Consider the following 21,568-nt stretch of genomic DNA (forward strand, 5'->3'; position numbering starts at 1 on the left):
GGAGAAAACATTCCTGCAGCTAAAAACACAGAACACATTAACCTGAAGATAAAAAAGCTGTGTGAGGTTTTCAATGTGCAAATTATTTTTTTAATATAATAAAAAAAAAAGAAAAACAGTGCATGATGTTGCTAGACAAATGTTTACAAAATTGTTTCATCAGTCATAATGTTTAAAAACTCTCTCCTTTTGAATGCTCTCTTTTTAAAAAAAATCTCTGTAACCTTTGATGCTTTACCAACGTTTAGCCTAAAATAAGACACACTTTTCACACGTTAAATTCATGCAATAACGAAGTCAGTAATTACTGAATGTAGGGCTTGATGAATTGGAACAGGTGTTTCATTAGGATCATATTCATCTAAAAGGATGCGTGACCTGAAATACACAAGCACGAAATGGTTGTGACCCTCATAGTCATGCCTTTTTATCTTACCTCATATCTTTAAATGATTGCAAACATCCTTATTTAAAAGCAAATTATGTCTTGTATAGCTGGTAATTGTTTTCTTTAGGCAGGGTCTGAGAGCTTTATTGTGAACAATTGTGTGTACTGTATATGGAGCCACAGTATCAAAGGCACAGTATGAAAAATCTTTAAACGATGTGTTGGGTTTAGTTTTCTTAAGGCAGGTACAGTATGCAAAGAGCATACGGTAGTATACAAAAATTGTGAACTTGTTATCTTGCTGAAAACTGCTTGGACATTTCCCTAAACATTTCAAACAGTAAGCCAGGTTTTTTAAAGCCAATTACTCTAATGATTTGAACAAAACTGTAAATGAAGCAAACACATTCCGCCTTGCCTTCCGTGCAGGAGCCTGTACTTGCCAACAAGAAGGGACTGCCTTCAACAGCTAACGATCCTGACCTAATTAACTGTCTTTGTTTAATAAAACTGCACCAGTCAGTTTACAGCTGCATCTTCCCTCGATCTGTTTTTACACTGCTTACTGATCACGGTTTTAATTATCTGAGGCCCCTGCTGTAATGAGACTTGTAAATCCATATTGATATTTTACTGAATGTGTGGGGAGGGCAACATCTTCATCTCTACCCCCAACTGTGAAATAGGAAGGTTTAAGCCTCAAATCACAAGTCTGCAACTATTATGAGCTCCTGGTTTACATTTCCCTTAAGCTATTTTTTTTTTTTTTTTAATCTTTTTCCATTTGAAGCAGGGAATTAAACATAGCTTCAAAAATGTAAAGCATTCATTGCAGTAATTATTCTCTGTTGGGAAAAAAGCCTGGTTAAAAGCCTGATTTGACATTACAGGTTGTATTACAGTATGTAATATAAGTATGTAATCTCTGGATTTTACCTGCATAAAATAAAGAGCATACTCTAAATTGTCTCCAATCAGTAACTATATCGTAACTATAATGAGCATTAAAACTATTAAGTCTTTTAATATAATGTACACAGCCTGAGAAAAAAAAGTTTTAGACAGCTCATTATTTTTTGCTCATAAGCTCATAATTATTGGCTGAATCTCTTTCTACATGTGCAACATGAGAAGAACTCACAGTATCAGTAGTAAAACCTCTGTATGGCCAAATAAAAACCATTTGTTAATGAGAAAAGTTGCTTTAGTTGGTCAGGTCTAGGATTAGCAACTTTATGTCGAAAAAAAAGTCTGGAATGTACTGCATGACCCGGATATCACATCATTTGTGAAAGAGCGGTTCTAGGAGCATGAGGAACTATTTTTGCATATGAATTACCTACAACATTGTGCACTGTAATCAAAGCTAAAGGCGGCCAAGCTAAATATTACAGTGTATACGTTTTTTTTTTTTTTGTCCAGGTAATATACAATAAGTTTTCATTATTCTTCAATATGTTTTACTGCTTTTATACTACATCATCTGTTACTTTTTTATCAGAGAAGTGTATTAATTCGATTTTAATTGCACACTCATAAGTGCATATAAAAAAATATACAGTGCCATCTGATAAATTTTGACATTTAATGATTGCTTTTAAGGTTGATTTTTTATGCTTTCTTACCTGTATCAGTTATAAGTTTAGAATACGTTCAGCGCCACCTGTGGTATTTTTTTTCCATTTAAGTTTCCATTTAAATCTTCTCTTCCCGTGGGCCGATTGCAATGAAACAAAGCCTATACAGTATATTACCTCAAGCTCGGCCAAATACATCCGTGAAAACGAAATTAAGATTAGTTCAGTAGTTTTTGCGTGATGCGTGCACGAACAAACAGACAAACAGACAGCCAAAAATTCCAAAAACCATCTTGATGTGTTCAATTACTTATCTTACGTCTGAATAATTTTTTGCACATATCTTTTATGTACAGACATACTATATATCGTATAAAATATACTATATATTATATGTATATATGTGACAAGTAACATGTTAGATTTAGATCATGTGGATTGTCTGCCATATACTGTAAAGCTTTTGTTTCATTTGGGGCAAGCCGAGTATCAAGACCAAAAGAGTGCTTACAATAGAGATTTCAAAACTTCACCACACTAGTGACTGTTAAACGGGGTTGTACTGGGCCAGAAAATTAGCCCTGGCATTTGCGGTCTGGATTCCAGAATCAGTCTAGTCTTACACCCACATACAGTGAACCTTGAGAAATACTGTGGATAGATAAGGGGATTTAACAGAATTTAAATTAGGAATTTAATTTAAAAAGGGAAACACATATTCTAGATTTAGTACAAATAAATTAAAATGTCTCAAGCCTTTTTGTTTGTTTCAATTTCAATGATAGTAAGTTATAGCTCATGAAAATCAATATTCCAGTATCTTAAATATTAAAATAATTCATTAGATCAATTAAAAAAAGAGAATTTGCAATTTAGAAATGCCCAACTTCTAAAAAATATTATGTTCTTTTCTGCACTTGATACCTTCTGTACTGTAAGTTATTTTTGTGGAATTGTGGAAATTTTTATCAATATATTGAAAACTGGATTTGTTACTGTATTTTCATGAGCTGTGAGCCATGATCTTTCAAATTAAAACAAAAAAAAGGCTTGAGGCTCCATTGTTTAAATTAAATTACAGAAGAAAAAAAATCTTTTTCCATTTTTTTGTGATACACTGCCATTTAAAACACACCCACATGAATGCCCCCTCATACACACACTAGGAAAGACTACCTCCCTCTTTCTTCCCTGCAAGTCCCTGTTATGGTAAAGCTACTCCTTACTGATTCAACTACCATCTCCTCCTGCTCCTTCTCATTCTGCCTGCCACTCTGGACCTCTTCATCGATTACAGTAAACGTTGTTCTCCGTGGCTCTACCTGATGATGCTGCACCTCATTTGGCACCTCCAATGAAGTAGAGGCTACTGCAGCAGCCCATGCAGTAAACATGTCTAAGATCTTTACACATCTGGTGGCATCTGCCTCCAAACGTATAGATTTTCCACACCTTTCTGCTTAAGTCTGTTAGTTTTGGCATAAGAGACAAAGAAGAAGGTGGGGACAGGTAATGCCAAAAAATAAATAAATAAATAAATAAATAAATAAATAAATACATACATATATATATATATATATATATATATATATATATATATATATATATACATATATATATATATATATTTATATATACACACACACAAAGTAAGACATTTCCTTCCTCCACTTATGGTGCCATGTGATTGTGCTTATGCTGTTAGTACAAGAGAAATAAACAATGGACTAATGTCACTGGAGCCAGTCCTTAAAAAACAACAACAATGACAACAACAACATAATAATAATAATAATAATAATAATAATAATAATAATAATAATACATTAAATTACACTGCATTCGTTTTTTAACATTCATGTTACATATGAAACTACAGTACATGCACTATTATACAAAAATAATCTTCTGACCAACCAGATTAAAAAATTAAATAGTGTTGTGATATGATACCTACAACACCTTTACTGACTATGTTTACTTATAATGAATTAAATAACATGTCATACACAATTTGAAAAAGTGCCTTAATATACAGTCTTATGAAAAAGTTTAGGCACACCTTGATAAATAACAGATTTTGGTGATTTTTTTATTGAAAAGATGTCTCCCATGGAAATGGAGAAAATGCACAATATTTTCCACAAACATTGATGCATAGTTACTTTTTATGTCATAAAATGAACAAAGATAAAAAATAAAAACATTATTGTGGCACTGTGCAAAAGTTTAGGCACCCTACAGTACATAACCAGTACTTAGTAACACCTCCTCAGGCAGATATCACTTTCATGTTTTCAGACCTGTCCCTGGACGCCTAAACAATAGTTTTTCAATGATCCAGCCATTGTATACAGCATATCACCATATAGCACCATTTTCACATTGTAACACTGTTATTTGTTTTCTCCCCCTCCAATAACTTTATCTGTCTTACTTTTCCCCTCTGTGTTTTTGATGGGCATGTGAATCCGTGTGGTGGTGTATGCATGTGTGTGTGACAGCTTTCTCTCCCACTGAGGAGGCTGAAGGAGCTTCCTCAAGCTGTCAGAGATTTCCCAACATCTCACATCATAGACAGACTAGCCACTGTGACTGACACACACACACACACACACACACACACACACACACACACACACACAGTGCACACATAATTTTCTCTCTATGTCTTTCCAAGCATGCTTCTTTGTCAATTTCAAATTGACACACATGTAGACACACACACACACACACACACACACACACACACACACACACACACACACAAGGAAAAGTAAACTAACTAAGCCATATGCCACATAGCTACAATTTACAATCTACAGTAGCTAAATTTCCTTGCGAAAATAAAGTGCAGTGGTTAACATACCTAAAGACATGTTTCTTTTTTTTTCACTTTTTTTGCAGGCAAACCAATCTGAACACCATTACAAAGTAACTGAACAAATAAATTCATCCATAATTAACCCCAAAGTCAATCACACTTTCATGTAACAGTAAACCGGGTGTCTATTGCTGTAAAGGTTTATGTAAGAGATGACAAAAGCAAAGTGTGAAGATCTAAGCATTTATTGTGTGAACGTCTTGTATCTGTTTTATGCTTCTGTTAATCAAGAGCGTCCTGCAAAGTCTAAAAGCATAGCGGGTCGATACAGGTTTTAAGACATGCAGCCAATAAGCACAAGAGCACAAAGAGCAGGACAGATAAAAGGAGGAGGATGTCGATACGACTGTAAATACATCCAACTGCACTTACTTATATTGCTTATCGTATGGGCCATTATTGGTTGAGGCTTTCGCCACACATCAAAATGCCATTTTCAAGACTGCAGGGAGAGAACAAAAAAAGAGAAAAAGAAAAACACTGTGGTTAAATTTTACACTGTGAAGAGAGAGAGACACTGACAGAAAGAAAGAGAGAAAGGGGGTGAGCGAGAGGGTGAGAATGAGAAAGAGAGCTCGCATGAGGCTGAACCGAGTCATGAATGCACCCGAGGTCCTGGGGAGATAGAAAAGCCATTGATTTTTGACAGAAGTGCCAGTTCATCATTCTGAGAGACACTTGCGATCGATTTCTCCTTTCGTTTGTTTGTGATTTTGTTCATTCAAAGCCAGTTGCTATGATAAATTCCTCTTCATGCTGCAGCTTCTGAGCAGAGGACAGAGCAGATCAAAGGATAAGTCTAGATGACCTCGTTTCCAAAAGGTTTTATTTTAGGGGTTTATTTATTTATTTATTTATTTTACTTGGTCAATTATTGCACAATAGAAAAGTCATAGTCGTTAACACTGAACAAAATCAAGTGATAACCACCAGCAAACTGTGACAATGCACAAACGGTCCTTAAATAAGAAAGAGGTAGAAAGAGGGTTATCAAATGCCTTTTTACTCAGAGCCAAACTAGAATATCTACCTGCCCTAAAATCCATTGTCTCATTCAAGACAGCAAAGAGGATGCTGCTTTCAAACATCCCTTCCATCTGCGTCCCCCCCTTTAGTCATTTCCCAGCATTCTTAGAGGTTAGTGAAATGTCAGAGTAAGGTCTATGCACTGGAAACCTTGTCTTTTTCTTAATGTTCTGCTCCTATGAATGACAGAGAAGAGTTTATAACCTTAACCCTCCTCTTCACTTGCTAAAAACAGAACCTCCAGTCATCTAGGCTATAAGGCACAGGATCCCAACCCTGGCCCTGGTGTATCCGCAGTTCTGCACATTTTAATATTTTTCCTTGCTCGAACACACTTTAACTCAGTTGCTGTTGCTCTTTCAGCTGCTCCCACTGGGAGACGCCTCAGCAGGTCCGCACATTTAGGTTTTGGCACAGGTTTTTACATGGTATACCCTTCCTAATGCAACCCCCGTCTTTTTATCCGAGCTTTGGAACGGCCCTAAAGATGCCCAGCATCTTTAAATGTGTGGAACAAAGGCTGGAAGTCAAACCATCCACATGCCAGATGAGAAGCCCGCCACTGAAGAACCAATGCCCATTACCCACTTTAATTCTTTGGTTCTTAATTACCCAGTGATACAAAGAGTATAAAAACTGACACTGAGTCAAAGGTACTACTACTACTACTACTACTCCAGGAATAATTTTCTTGAGTAGAAGTGATCATTAAAATTAGTCAAGTGAAAGTACACGATCTGGTAGTTTTGAATAAAATAAGTTTTTTTTTTTTTCAAAAGAAGCAAGATGTATTACAACTCTTGATTCTCCTTCAGTCTTTAAGACTTAAATGATAATTTTTTAACTCTGTAGATCAAAAGTAAATGTAATGAACACTATTATACTTGGAAAAAAAACTCAAGTACTTTAATTAAATTTGGATACAAAATACAGCTACAGTTAACCAACTTAGTTACTATAATGAGACTACGTGCACAATAGTCTGTTACTTTCCGGCTCTGTAATTAGCTAATAGATAAATTCTCTGACAAATTGTGATAAATGATAAATAAGATAAACTTATGAATCAGGTACGCTTGGAGACGGGAAAACAGGTTTAAGTACTTGCAGTTTAAGATAATAAAAGGTCCTAAAATCACGTATCTGGTTTGAGCTTGCTACTGCTAATCTCCGTCTAGTTATCTCCCTAAAAAATAACATGCGTGATGATCTCTGATCAGGATCTGTTCACAGAAAATAAAACCGGATTTCTGTAACGATTTTAACACCCATCAGGTTGTGAATCATACGCTTGACAGTCTGTTCTTAAAAGCAGTGTCAGGTGGTTAGAGTGTGAAGAGCCAGCGTCCAGAAAAGCAGGGTTGTTTATAGCCTGAGCAATCACTATTCAACAAAAGAAAATTAAAAGTATGTGGATGAAATCTAAGGATACACTGGTAATCTGACATTGTCAGTTTTCTCATGAGGCTATTTGAAGTGTTCACACTATTCCATGGCTTCATCAAACATTACCTAACAGTCATAGCTGCTTCCTGTACCAAATAACCAACACTCGTCTGTGCTTTCCTCGCCTCTCCGCAAGTCTTTAAAACACTATTAATGCCTAATGGGCTTGCTCATTAGCTGCGCTTCCAAACACGCTCTGGACATTATGAGCTCCATTTGCTTTTAGGTCTCACACCCGTGCACACAGTGTGTGCTGTCTGTCTACTTTAAGTTCGCTTCACAATTCAAAATCACAATTGGGCTTGACTACTGTATGTTTTAACATTTTGATTACATTTATTTATTTATTTATTTATTTATTTATTTATTTTGGTCAGACCTATTTTTTTGTAGGACAAACAAAGACGATATTCATTAATTTGAACATTCATTAACCCATTCATCTTAATTAGTGACTGCCTGGTCACACTCACGGTTGGTTAAATTTCTAGTTTAAATGACTACTAATTAAATCATTAGTTTTGGTACATGAAACCAGATCAATTTATAAATTTAATATAAAAAATGAAATACAGTTTAAATTATGAAATTTTGTAATGTAGCTAAGGTTGAGGAACTGTCAGAGCCAGAATTCATACATACCATATTGTCAGTGCTGGTACTTTCTAACCTTTTTCTTCAGCGTTTCGACATACTGTGGTGGTAGGCTGCATAAAAAATAAAATACACTGACAAAAAAAAGAAAAAAAGAAAAAGAAACTTCACTTTTAGGATTTCAGGTTTAAACCTGAATACAGCTCCAGAGCTAAAGACATAGAGATACTTACACCGTTCATCTATAACATTATGACCACTGACAGGTGAACTAATCAACATTGATCTCCAGCTATAGACCACCAAACTCATGACAGGATCATGGGCATCCAAGGCTCACCCATGTTCACAGAGACCAACGCCAGCTGTCTCGTCTGACCACACAGAAAAGCCAATGCAGAACAAATTGCTGGAAAAAAAATCAATGTCGGCCTTGATAGAAAGGCACCAGAACACCCAATGCACCACAGCCCACCATGAACTTACTGTATAAATAATTTGAACAACGGGGAGTGAGATAGGAACAATATCCTCCCTGCAGTTATGTACAGTGTAAAGTGTGATACAGATACAACATACTGTATGTACTGTAGAATGTTAGTGTGTGTATTAATTAGAAGGTTGCTGTTGTCCCCGAGATCCGCATAGGATTATCATCAAAGGTGGGTAGTAACAAGTTAAATTTACTCCGTTGCATTTACATTTCATTTTTACATTTACAAGTGAAAAAATTTTTTTTATGCAGTTTAACTTACTTAAGCACCATATTTTTTTTTACTTTTACTTGTGTAGAAAGTAAAGCTACTCTTATATTTCTTATACTGGAAATAGTTTACACTGTTTAAACATACATACTGTATGTTACCTACATGTTTGTTTCAAAAGCTTCATGTTGTGAAAAAAGTGAGATTTGTGTTTCTTGTTCTTTGATTTGCTATTTTGTAAAGATATTTATTTTTATTCATATATTTGAATACATTTATTTAATTTATTTTATTATTTGAAAATGTCAGAATTTGTACATTATTTCATCATTTTGTTTGTCTGTTTACTTAATTCCCAAACATTACTAGGGACATTACAATAAGAGGTACTTGGCGCTCCCACATTAATCACGGCTCTACAGCCAATCAGGGGCGTCTGTGAGCTTTCGCGTGCGGAAGGAGCGGCTAGCGCTTTCCTCCAAATGTGTGTTACTCCGCCCCTAACGGTGCGTGAGCATGCAGTTCGAAAAGATGCGGTCGGCTGGCGTCACGCGGTTAAGAGGAAACACCCTCCCGGCTGAGTGGTAGTATTAGCCTTAATGTGGGAGCCCCCTAGTGACGGGGAGGAATTGGCCACGACTAAATTAGGGAGAAAATCTAATTTAATAGTTTAAACTATATGGCTAATTGGTGTATAGTAGCATTCTGTTGCACCAAAGCATTTAAAAAGGATGCTTCTCTATGTAGTATAATGTACATACACTACATATACAATATACTAGTACATATACTATCACAATCCATTAGGCATCACACTCTTTTAAACAATACAAATAACTTTTAAATCATAAAATGTGGCAAGATGCTGTAAGTTTTTATACTTTCTCAAGCAGTGATTAAATAGACCAACAGTAAGCTGACATTATATCTTGTCTCTTTTTTCAATTTAACAAAGATGGGTGAAAGGTGCACAGTTTTTCTTCAGGAAGGCGGATACTAATACTACTTTTGCTCTCTAGTGATCTGAGAAGCTCAGGACTATATTCACTTGTTCTCTGTTAATATTAGCTCACAAATGGAAAATATCTTTTAAAAAAATGGAGGTGGCTATTAAACTTATAGAACACCATAATCTTAAATTATGAACATATGCTGTTTAATGGTATGTGCACTTGACAGGCAATAATTTTAGCCTCATAATGGTGCAGTTTAGAGCTCTACAGTATGGAGTTATAGCTATAACCACTATTTTAACTTATTTGCGTGTATTTTTGGAAAGCAAATAGAACATCTACATTATGTTTAGACAATATCAGCTATCCCTTAGTTATGATTGATTAGCACTCAGGTCACTCAGGCAATGGCCTTCTTCTTCCTCAGAAACAACACTATCCATGCATGAAATGCACACATCTAAGACAATATCCTGTCCCATGACACATGATAATGTATCGATGGCAGCATAAGACAAAGAATGTTGTGAAGGACAGAAGTGTAAACCCAAGCATGAAAGGTTAAGCCTACATAGCTTACTGAGATATGGGTATATGTCATCAGCTCCCATTATAAGCAAGATAAGCCTAGTGAGGCTTACACACACATACACACCCACACAACCACACACAATCACACACAACGGTTAGACCACAGCTTTGATAGATTTGACCTCGCAGTAAGAATGACAGTAGCTAACACCGTTTTCTCGCAGCCCTGCTGCTGCTGGTCAATTGCTCTGAGCCATTGAACGACCTTTCACATAAGCCTCATTCCCAGACAAAATAGCAGGCAATTAACACAGCAAGTGGATTACAAGATTGCAATAACTTGTGGATTAATGTGTTCACTTATTCTTAACATTTCTGAGCTACCCTGAATAGAGATGTCTTTGGCACTCAGCCCCACACCAACTCAAGTGAATGCAGTGCAAATTATGGGGTAGTAAAATTGCTAATCAGAAGCTTAACTATTAGAGCAGAGAAGTCTAATGCTGAAATAGCTATGATTCGGGAGGGGGTGAATATCAATCACTGAGTGACAGTCATAATGGGTGTGAATGGGGAAACTACTCACTCATCGTCTATACCGCTTTATCCTGTATTTAGGGTCGCGGGGACCTGGAGCCTATCCCAGGAGGCTTAGGGCATGAGGCGGGGTACACCCTGGACAGGGTGCCAATCCATGGGGGGCCTATTGGCAAGATATTGGTCTCAAGGCAGTTATTTTGCAAACAAGGACCAAATTTGGCGCTCTGTTCATTTACCAGACACACCAAGCAACATTACATGCACCTTCATCTGGTAAATGTAAGTTTATAAAGTCTATAAACATAGAGCTCTTACTATTTCCTCATTTCCTACTGTACAGTTAGTTTGATCTTCTTCAGCCTTTTTATTTTATACTGTAGGTAGATATATAAACTTAATCTATATACAGTGTGCAACGATAGCTCATTCACAGTAAAATCACAACTCCACCATCTGTAGAGTCCAAGCACTCTTGGTAAATTTTTGTCAGTTCTTGCCAATTTACACAGAACAATACAGAGACCAGAGATAAGTGTACAGTACTTACTGTATGTACTCATGTTATAGTTGGGCAAAATACCTTCTATGCTCCCTATGCTCAACTAATAGTCTAATTTAAGGACAATCAAATATCCAGTTACAGATAAGAAGACCAAATTTCACATTATATTAACTTTTGGTTTCTAAGAAACAGCCATTTGAGCCTAACTTCACCCTACATCAGTGACCATGCTCTACATCAGGTGATTCGACCTGAGCCACAACGTGCATGTGTGGTTACTACATGGTAAAAATTAGGCACAGGAGCCTATCCCAGGTGAGCACGAGGCGGTGTACACGCTGAACAGGGTACCAATCCATCACAGGGCATACTTATACACACACACACACACACACACACACACACTCAACGCCAATTAGCCTAATCTGCAGGTGCTAACCACTAAGCCACCGTGCCACCGGCATGTAAAAAATATCAATTAATCTATAAATTTTTCAATAAGTAACTTGTTTTATTTGAATTTTTTTGATATAGAAAAACCTGTTACTAAAGTATTACATTTCTAAAATACAATTTACCTTTGAAATTAATAAAGTAATCTATTTAAAAAGTACTCTAAATTATCTATCTATCTATAATACATGAAATTAAGGTGTCCTATATTGCACTTATTTTTTTAGCACATACATTTCAGAGCCCCCCAAAGTGTCTATTAATGTTATTGTCTACTAAAATAGCCCTTGGATAACGCATTTTTCTATACCTCAGACCTCTTTTATTTTGTATTTGGAGTTTCCTTTTCTAATCTAAACCGTGCGTTATAAACCGATTCATATAGTACATTAATATACTATATAGTGTATTTGTCTAAAGTTTAAACATTTTAGGATTTGAATCTAGTTTGGATTTATTTTCTATATTATAGAACAGGGCGGCACGGTGGTGTAGTGGTTAGCACTGTCGTCTTGCACCTCCAGGGTCCGGGTTCAATTCCTGGCCAGATTCGATTCCCGTCTCTGTGTGCATGGAGTTTGCATGTTCTCCCTGTGCTTGGTGGGTTTCCTCCCAAAGACCTGCAGATTAGGCTAATTGGCGTTCCCAGTTACCTGTAGTTTGTGTGTATGTGTGTAAGGTGTACCCTGCCTTGTCTCCTGGAATAGACTCCAGGCCCCTGTGACCATAAATAAAGGATAAAGTGGTATAGACAATGAGTGAGTTAGAGTGACATTACAGAACAATACTAAAGTTTTATTATGAAATAACACATATGGCATTAGGGAAATAAGTAACAACAATAACAACAACAACAGTCGGTTGTTATTTTAAGACACAAAGGTCAGCTGTTCTGGAATAGTTCTTGTGAAACCTGTATTGTTAAGTGCATTTGCAAAACCCTCAAGCACCATGATGAAACTGGCTCTCATAAAGACCCTCCCAGGAAAGGAATAAAAATCAAAAAAGACCATGGTGTTAGAAGATGTGTTTATATTACAGTATATACTGTATATTATTTATCTGTGCACTGTACACACATATATGATATATATAGTATATTAATATACTATGTTACATTGTAGTCTTATTGAATTGTGGTGCACTATTTAAATATTTTACAAGAACAGTTTTACCCAGTGAGTTGCATCTAAAGAAAATGAATTCTATCATGCATTTTATTTGCTCTTTTGATGGTTGTGCTGAAAAACAGAAAATCCTTTCTGTTTTGGCCATACATACAAGATCATACTGCTTGGGCTCTGAATAATAGTAAATTAGAAGATTGCAAAGTATGGCCTAGTGCAAAAAAAAAAAAAAAAAAATTCTAAACACATCGAAGATCTCAGATGGCTAGCTTTGATCGTAAGAACAGACAGAAAAGCGAAGCTGATCAAGAGGAGTATAAAGTTTTGATTTACATCACAGTGTTCGCACAGGGATATTTTGGTCATTTCTTCTCCATTTTCTACTGACTGAATAAAATTGCATAACACAGCCGCATTATGTCTTATTATTTTTGACTTAATATCTAATGTCAGAGGTCTAAGCTTTTGGTCCAATGTTTGCAATCGTAAGTCAAAATATTGAGATAAGTCATTAAATTGTAGGATGTCATTTTAAAAAAATAAATAGTCATCGGAGATAAGAAGTAAATGTTGAAATATATATTTGAATAAAAAAACCTTGTTATAAGCCGAATTTTACGATAATAGTAGAAGTGTATCTCAAAATACTGATGAACTGCAGCTCCCAAAAGTAATAAAAATAATACCTTGTGTTTATTTTTATTCGATCTGCAGGAAATGGGTTTTGATAGATCTGATCCCAATTTCAATAAATAAACACACACACACACACACACACACACACACACACACACACACACACACACACACACAGTATACTCACACACACTGTTTTCCCCCCACACACACACTCACTCACACACACACACCCATCACTATTCCCCTTGGCTAAGTGGAGGGTGTCCTCGATCAGTAGTGACACTAGTGTTGGGTCAGTGGAGGGGAAGCAATGATACTGAAAGGTTATGGATGGCAGTTAGCTCTTGCCTCCTCCTCTGGGCCACACCAAGCCCTAATGGCTCACATCTCTCAGTTACTCTCAGACGTTTGACATTGCTCAGTTATACCCTGCTCCGAAAATTCAACAAAATGACCTCTTTCATAATGTGAGCATCAATACTAAGAATGAAAGAAATGTAGGCACTATTAATGGCACACTACTGTATTAATGGCAGGATGGTATACTATGGTTAGGCCACCTAAAACAGCTTTGCCGTTAATGTTATGAGGTTCACACACATATGTACTGTTACTGCAGTGATGATGCCTTGCCTAATTTGCAAATTTGAATACATTTATTTATCACATCTTCTTCTTTGTCTTTCGGCTGTTCCCTTTCAGGGGTCGCCACAGCGAATCATCTGCCTCCATCTACCCCTATTCTCTGCATCCTCTTCTCTCACACAAACTAACTTCATGTCTTCTCTCACTGCATCCATAAATCTCCTCTTTGGTCTTCCTCTAGACCTCCTGTCTGGCAGTTCCAACCTCAGCATCCTTCCACCGATATATTCACAATCTCTCCTCTGAACATGTCCAAACCACCTCAATCTGGCCTCTCTGACTTTATCTCCAAAACATCTAACATTTAGTCATCACCAATAACAATTTTATCATATAATGCTGGGGACTCTGGCAGTAATATGGAGGATATACACCAGGCCATTGCCGGGAACCCCTGCATACCCATTCACACACACATTTACATTAAGGGGCAATTATGCATAATTACTGACAGGTGAAAAGAAATCAAAACTAAACCCATGGGGAAAATTAGTACAAAAAAATAGCATTATGACGTGTACTGTCAGCAGAGTACGTTTAATTTGGAAGGAAAAATCAGCTCATTAGTGTGGGATATTCTAAGAACAAAAATGTGAGAATGGAGAATTCTGTAAAAACTTCTTGGATGGCTGTTATAGATTTATATGTGTTTTTTATTAAGTAAAAGTGGACATATAACATTCTTTTTGGATCAGCATTATGTGGATTATAGTAGATTTTGTATTACTTATGTTTATCATATTCTATATATTATGCATATATATATACACAATATCTACAGTGGGTGTAGCCAAATCTGGAAGGTTTTTTTTTTTAATTTGTATTACAGTACCAGTCAAAAGTTTGGATACAAATTTGGGTTTATTTTCTACATTATAGAACAATACTCGACTTCTTTTTTTAAAACTATGAAATAACCCATACTTTATAGAATTATGTAATTAAGTAACAACAACAACAACAACAGTCAGTTGTTATTTTAAGACATGAAGGTCAGTTGTTCTAGAGTAATTCTTGCATGAAAACTACTGTCAAGTGCATTTGGAAGACCAGCAAGCACCATGATGAAACTTAACCTCTGCTGTAGAGGAGGAGTTCATTTAGAGTTACCAGCGGTAAAAAATCACAGATTAACACATTTGGGATCACTCAGGTTTGAGCTGTTATGAAGGCTTTACCGAGCCTAAGTAGCAGACACATCTCAATATCAACTCTTCAAAGGAGATTATTGCATATTTGCGGTGCCTCCAGCTTTGTGTTACAGTGTAGAAAGAAAAAAATGTCAGGATAGATCATGAAATTAGAAGGTGTGTCAAGACTTTTGACTTGTAGTGTATATATATGAATCCTCCCACAAGGCCCTAACAGAAAAAAAAAATAGAAATAGGAATAACAGCACTGTCAGCACATCATAAACATGTGCAGCATGGTCACTGTTTGTCTCATGAGCATCAAATCTCACTCACACCTACATACTGTAAATGTGAATAATATCCTTTTCCCAGCTTGCCTCTTTTATTGTTCTGCAGGATGTTATGTCATGCATACCTCTAGTCTTTACATGAAGCTTTCTGTCATTCAAAAACTAGTGCAACCACCATTTTCTTATCTCTATTTCTATCTTTCTTTATCTATCTAAACATATTATACAGTATGTTCAATCCACATAATGTATTCATATTCAGGCAAATCCCTACTAGGTCTGAACATATAATTTTTTTATTGAGTTACATCCCATTTAATCAGTTTTTTTACAAATGTATGCACTGTATGGCACCGAACTTTCTCAGTCATTCTCTGTTTTAAACAACACCCACTTCTCCTGCGATCTCCTGTCGCAAAGGCTTCATATTCCGGCCTTTGCCGCACTGCCACCGATATGATCTTTAATCCAACTCTGGCCACTGCACCTCCACAGCATGGCATGGAGGAGGCAAAAGGAAAAAAAAGACACACTTTCATCATCACCACTGCCCCAGAGAGCTGCTGTCTGATTACGACATTAACTCCATCTCAGTGTGGCATCACAGATGACTGGCTGATGCATAGTGTGTAAGTGCAGATGAAATTACTGATTTTAATGTGACTCTGCCGCTGTGATTGCTGAGAATATACTATAACATGTAGTTACTCCTGCCTGACTCTGATAATTGAAGGATACATAGTGATAGACTTTATGGGTGCTTGCTGGGATTTTGCATGGTTCTAGTCCATAAAACATAGATTGGTTTTAATGACCCAAAATCAAAAAGTCAGTTGGATAAACCAATGACGTTGTTAATCCTATTTCCTAGAGTGCAGATTAACTGAAGAACTGAAGAACTAAGGGGTTGATGTCAGAGGCGTTGTGCAAGAAAAAAAACAAGTGCTTCCACTTGGCATCACAGATTGTCATGCTGGAACAAGTTTGGCCTTTGTGATCCTAAAGAGAAATTGTAATGTTACAGCATCGAAAGACATCCTATACAACCATGTGCATCCATTTGTGGCAATAGTTTGGGAAAGGCTTACATTTAGGTGTGATAATCAGCTGTAAACAATTACCCTATAGTGTAGGCATAAGGAGACTCATTGACGTTAACCTTTTGAATGTTTTATTGGCAAGAGTAGATGCAATTTCATATCCTGATCAGCCATAAATTTAAAACAAATGAACAACATTGATGTCTCCGTATAGTGGCATCTGTTCAAGGGTGGGGTATTGTACATTAGGCAGCAGGTGTACAGTAAGCTTACAGTGGGAAATGGGAAGAAAAAAAAAGGCAAGCGTAGGGTCTGAGTTAATTTTGTGAAAAGTAAAAAATTTTGGTGGCTTTTACTTGATGTCTAGGTTAGAGCATCTCCAAAGTGCCAGGTCTTGGTGAGAACCTACCAAAGAAGCGATCCAAAGATGGACAACTGATGAACCGACACCATGTTAATGGGCACCTAAGACTCATTGATGTTCGTGTGGAGGCTAGCCCGCCTATTTGGATCTCACAAAATACTTACTGTAGCACAAGTTGCTGAAAAAGTTAATGGTTGTCAGATCACACAGCACATCACAACTTGCTGTATATAGGGCTGCGTAGCCACACACTGTTCAGAGTGCCCATGCTGATCGCTGTCCCCTGATGAAAACTCCTACAATGGGCACATGAACATCTATGCGCTAGACCATGGAACAATGAAAGAAAGTGGCCTGGGCTGATAAATCATGTTTTCTGCCACATCATGTATAAAGCTTCTGCCTTACTTATCCGGGGTAAGAAATGGCACTATGGCAAGCTGGCAGAGGCAGTGTGATACTCTGGGCAGTGTTCTCCTGGGAAAGCTTGAATCCTGGTTGTTACTTTGACATGTTCCACCTACCAAACATTGTTTCATCCTTTAATGGCAACAGTATTCCAATTATTAGTGTTATTTTTCAGAAGGATATTGTGTCATGCCACAGTGCAAGTATTGCTCAGAAGTGTAAGGAAACGACACAAACGTCAAGGTGATAACTTGGCTCCCAAATAGTCCAGATCTCAGTCTGATCAAACATCTGTGGCAAGTCCTGGACACAAAAGTCTATTCAATGAAAGCCCTACTTAGCAATTTTCATTCTTGGTGCTATATACAGTACAACTCTCAAGGTCTTGTAAAGTCTATGCCTTGATGAGTAAAAGATATGGTAGTTATAGGTATAAGTATAAGGGTGACCTACGTAATTTGGTATGGTTGTTTTAATGTTATGGCTGAACGTTATACATGTGCTATCCTTACAAATTATGACTTGAGACCATACATAAAACCAAATATGAGCTATTCAATTAGGAAAAAAGAAACACCCCCTATAAAAGTATGAAGACATGATGTATGGCTGAGCTACATTTCTGGAAGATTTACTACATTCTGTCCCTAGGATATGCTCTTTTCCCAGTTTCAGAGATGACATTTTCAGCTCTCTGTGGAGTTTCTACCTTTTGTGAATATTTTCTCGGGTTACTTTGCTGTAACCCTGTTCTCTAAAAAAGCGGGAACGAGATGCTGCGTGGAAAGGCTATGGGAACATCTTTTTGTGTTGCCGGTTGTGAATCTATGTGTATCAAACACGCCAAATTTTTGGCTTATATAACCTCGGTCAGGTGATGTCACCTGATGAAGTGCACCTGCAGGTTATAAATAGGAGTGAACCGGAAACATTCCTCAGATCAGTTTTGTCTGAAAGGACGTCCAGTCATGCAAGCAGTGCGGCATTGGAGCGTCTCGTTCACGCTTTTTCAGGGAACAGGGTTACAGCAAAGTAACCCAAGACATTCCGTTTCAAAAGTTACACTTGATGCTGTGTGGAAACGCTTTGTGAACGAGAATACCAATGCCGCCGTACTGCAAGTGCCTGTACCCCCAAGGTTGTGTTGCTTGTGCGCACAATAGCCAAGGAGGTCTCAGACCTAGCTCTGGAAGGCTGACTCGAGGACCGTGAGTAGCATGAACATCCAAACTATAGAATCTGACAAATGTGTGCAGAGAGGACCAACCTGCCGCATCACACACCTGCTGCAAGGGGACACCTCTTGCCAGCGCAATAGATGAGGCAATCCCCCTGGTTGAATGAGCCCTGATTCCTAGAAGTGTGACCACACGGTTCGTAGGCTAGGGCAATAGCATCTCTCACCTTATGTGACAGCGCTTGGCATAAAAAAGGCTGTTCTGACTTACGCCACTGGCTAGTGCAATGAATGTAAATCTAAAGAGCACGTACTGAACACAGTAAGTGAAACCTCTCCTGCTCCGGAGCTGTAAAAGGCGGAGGACAGAAGGCTTCGAGGAGAACTGGGTGCATGGTCAAGAATGGAACTTCTGGAAGATAGTTCGGGTGAGGATGCAAAATAGCTTTGACTAGCCCAGGGACAAAGTTTAGGCAGGATGGGTAGACTGACAAAGCCTGCAGATCTCCAATTCTCTTGAAAGAAGTAATTATAAAAAAAACATCTTAAGGGTCAGAACCCCGACAAGCACTGACTTTAGTGATTTGAAAGGGGTGTCAGCCAGACCTTCGAGCATTATCGATAAGTCCCAAAAAGGGACCGTCGCCGTTTAGGTCCACGAATAAACGGGCAACTAAAGAGTGCTTTCCCACAGAAACCCCATCAGTCAGAACATAACAAGCCGAAATAGCGGCTACATACAATCTGAGGGTGCTAGGGCATAAGCCCGAGGACAACTTTTTTTAAAACTCCAGCACTGAAACAATCCGGCATTGGACTGGGTCTACATGTTTCGTCATGCACCAACTTTCAAATACCCTTCATTGAGGGCATAAGTTCTTCTAGTGGTTTTTCGTGAAGGTTCCAGAGTTTCCAACTTCATATGCCCTGGAATGTAAATCGCCCTGAGGGACAGAGACTCGTCCTGTGTCCAAAGCAGAACCTGGTGAGCTAGCTCATTCAAGCGGCACGAGCACAGTCCGCGCTGGCAATATTTACGGGACTACTGTACAATTGTACACCTGCACTAGGAGATGGTAGCCTCTCAACTGCTGGCGGAAGGGTTTCAGGGCCAAAATAGACCCATCATTTCAGGGCAATTGATGTGCTACGCAAGAAGATGGCCTCTCCAGCTCCCTTGGGCTGGACACCATCTAAGACCGTACCCCAACCCACGAGGGAAGCGTCTGTCGTTAGTGTGTCGCAATAACAAAACGCAGATAGAGTGGGAACCAAAGTTAGAAACCGGGGTCTAAACCACATAAAAAAGGTATAAAGCCTCTGGCGAATAACTCTTATTTACCTCCCTATTTCCCGAAGGCTTGTTCATATAATCTAGCCCGCCGAAACCTAGTGGCGACGAAAACAGGCCGGAAGGTGAGATGGGGGCATCAAGGAGAAAGGCACAATCCTTATCCGTGATGCCCATGAGATTTAGCCACAGGTGCCTCTCCAAGAGTAGGTCTCTCCTGTCCATTTACAAGAAGCACCGAGGTGCGCTTGAGAAGTGGACGGAAAACTTCCTGATCCGGCGAGAGCGCGAGAGAAAGGGGGAATTCCATCTCGTGCCCGTCTGCCAGATTGCACTGTTTAACCCCAGGAATGCGCCGCTCGAAACAAAGGTGTGGAGATCGCGCTCCGAAAGAGATCTATCACGCGAAGGTACGGATCTCCTAACAAACTCCCCCATATCGGTGAGTTAACATTTTTAAACTCGCTTGCACATACATGTGCGAACACAATGCAGTCCTAAAGACAAAAAGATCTAAGGAATGTTTTCAGTTTACTCCTATTTATAACCTGCAGGTGCACTTTATCAGATGACGTCACCTGACTGAGGTTATATAAGCCAAAAATTTGGCGTGTTTGATACACACATGCTTCACATCACAAAAAGATGTTCCGATAGCATTTCCACTCAGCATCGAGTGTAGCTTTTGAAAGGGAACACAAGAATTAAATTAGCTGTGTTGTGTACATGGTTGGTAATTTAAAGGTGATTTGCCATTTGTCACATATACACACAATTCAACACTTAATTCAAAAATTAATGAATAAGGCCAAAAGTCCTAATCTACCTTGATTTGGACCATAACCAGTATCATCTTTTTAGTGTCATCTATTATAACCTTTTACAGTGACCAAAAACATTTTTTTAACATTATTTTATTATTCTCACTGGGATAACTATGCTTTCTGTAGATAAAATCATGCTATATAGCAGCCAGTTAAACCCAATTTATTTAATCCAACCACAATTCAATAGTCTTATGCAACAGATCAAAACTCTTAAAGGTTTTTTTTGTACTGAATGCAAAATGGGGATACAAGACATGAGCAAGAAATTCAAGACACTTGCTGAGGTAGCCTACAGCACATTAAAATTTCTCTTTGAAAGTCAATAAGCTCTCACTGGTACACAGTGCACAGAACAGCACCACAATTATGTTAACACTGATGCATTGATTGTTCTAAATAACTATTCTAGGGACATGCACATAGAATTAATTCTCCTAGTAAAAGATATTAGTATATTATTGTGCTATTGATTGTTAGATTGAAGTTGTCCATTAGATATTTTAATTCATTTAATTCATTGTACAACAGTTTGTTCCGGCCGAGAAATCTGATTGGAATGGAAGCATACCATGAATTGGGATATAAAGTATAACAGCACTGGGACATTTTTTATCTGCGACTATATTTATCACTCTGCTTTACAGGTGTTCTAACATCTGTTAATTACAGTAACTGTAGGTCGCAAGCATGAGGTTGGTAAATTCCACAGTACTGCAAAGGGGGGAAAGTAGCTGCCTGTCTAAATCAACATTCAAAACCAGTCAATGAAGTACTTTCAGCAAGATCTTGTGATGTTGTCATCTTAAACAACACTTTTTCTTGCTTCTAAATTATTCCAAATTGCATCTAAAATATCTGCATTGTCTAGTTCACTGCTATCACAGGCTACACGGTTCTAACACATGGCTGAATCCCAAATCCATCTCTTATCCCTGATCAAGGGCACTACTTGGTGTTTGGAACAAGGGATTCTTCCTCCTACTGTACTGTACATACCGTAGTGCACTAGCTTTCCATTTAATACTATTA

At 37.8% G+C, this 21,568-nt stretch overlaps 1 protein-coding gene across 2 annotated transcripts in view; it reads right to left on the bottom strand.

The window, feature by feature from the left end:
* The window catches only part of mgat4c (mgat4 family member C), a 168,488-nt gene that overhangs the window by 92,554 nt on the left and 54,366 nt on the right, over positions 1-21,568 (bottom strand). Inside the window, exon 3 of one of the 2 annotated variants that reach the window (XM_053500633.1) lies at positions 5,222-5,291. The exons of the other annotated variant lie outside the window; for it this stretch is intronic. The gene's annotated coding sequence lies outside the window, so the exon portion shown is untranslated. The remainder of the gene's footprint in view (positions 1-5,221; positions 5,292-21,568) is intronic. 2 annotated transcript variants of the gene reach the window in all.

This window comes from Clarias gariepinus, chromosome 7 (genome assembly GCF_024256425.1).
Source record: "Clarias gariepinus isolate MV-2021 ecotype Netherlands chromosome 7, CGAR_prim_01v2, whole genome shotgun sequence".
In the NCBI taxonomy this organism is placed as follows: Eukaryota; Metazoa; Chordata; class Actinopteri; order Siluriformes; family Clariidae; genus Clarias; species Clarias gariepinus.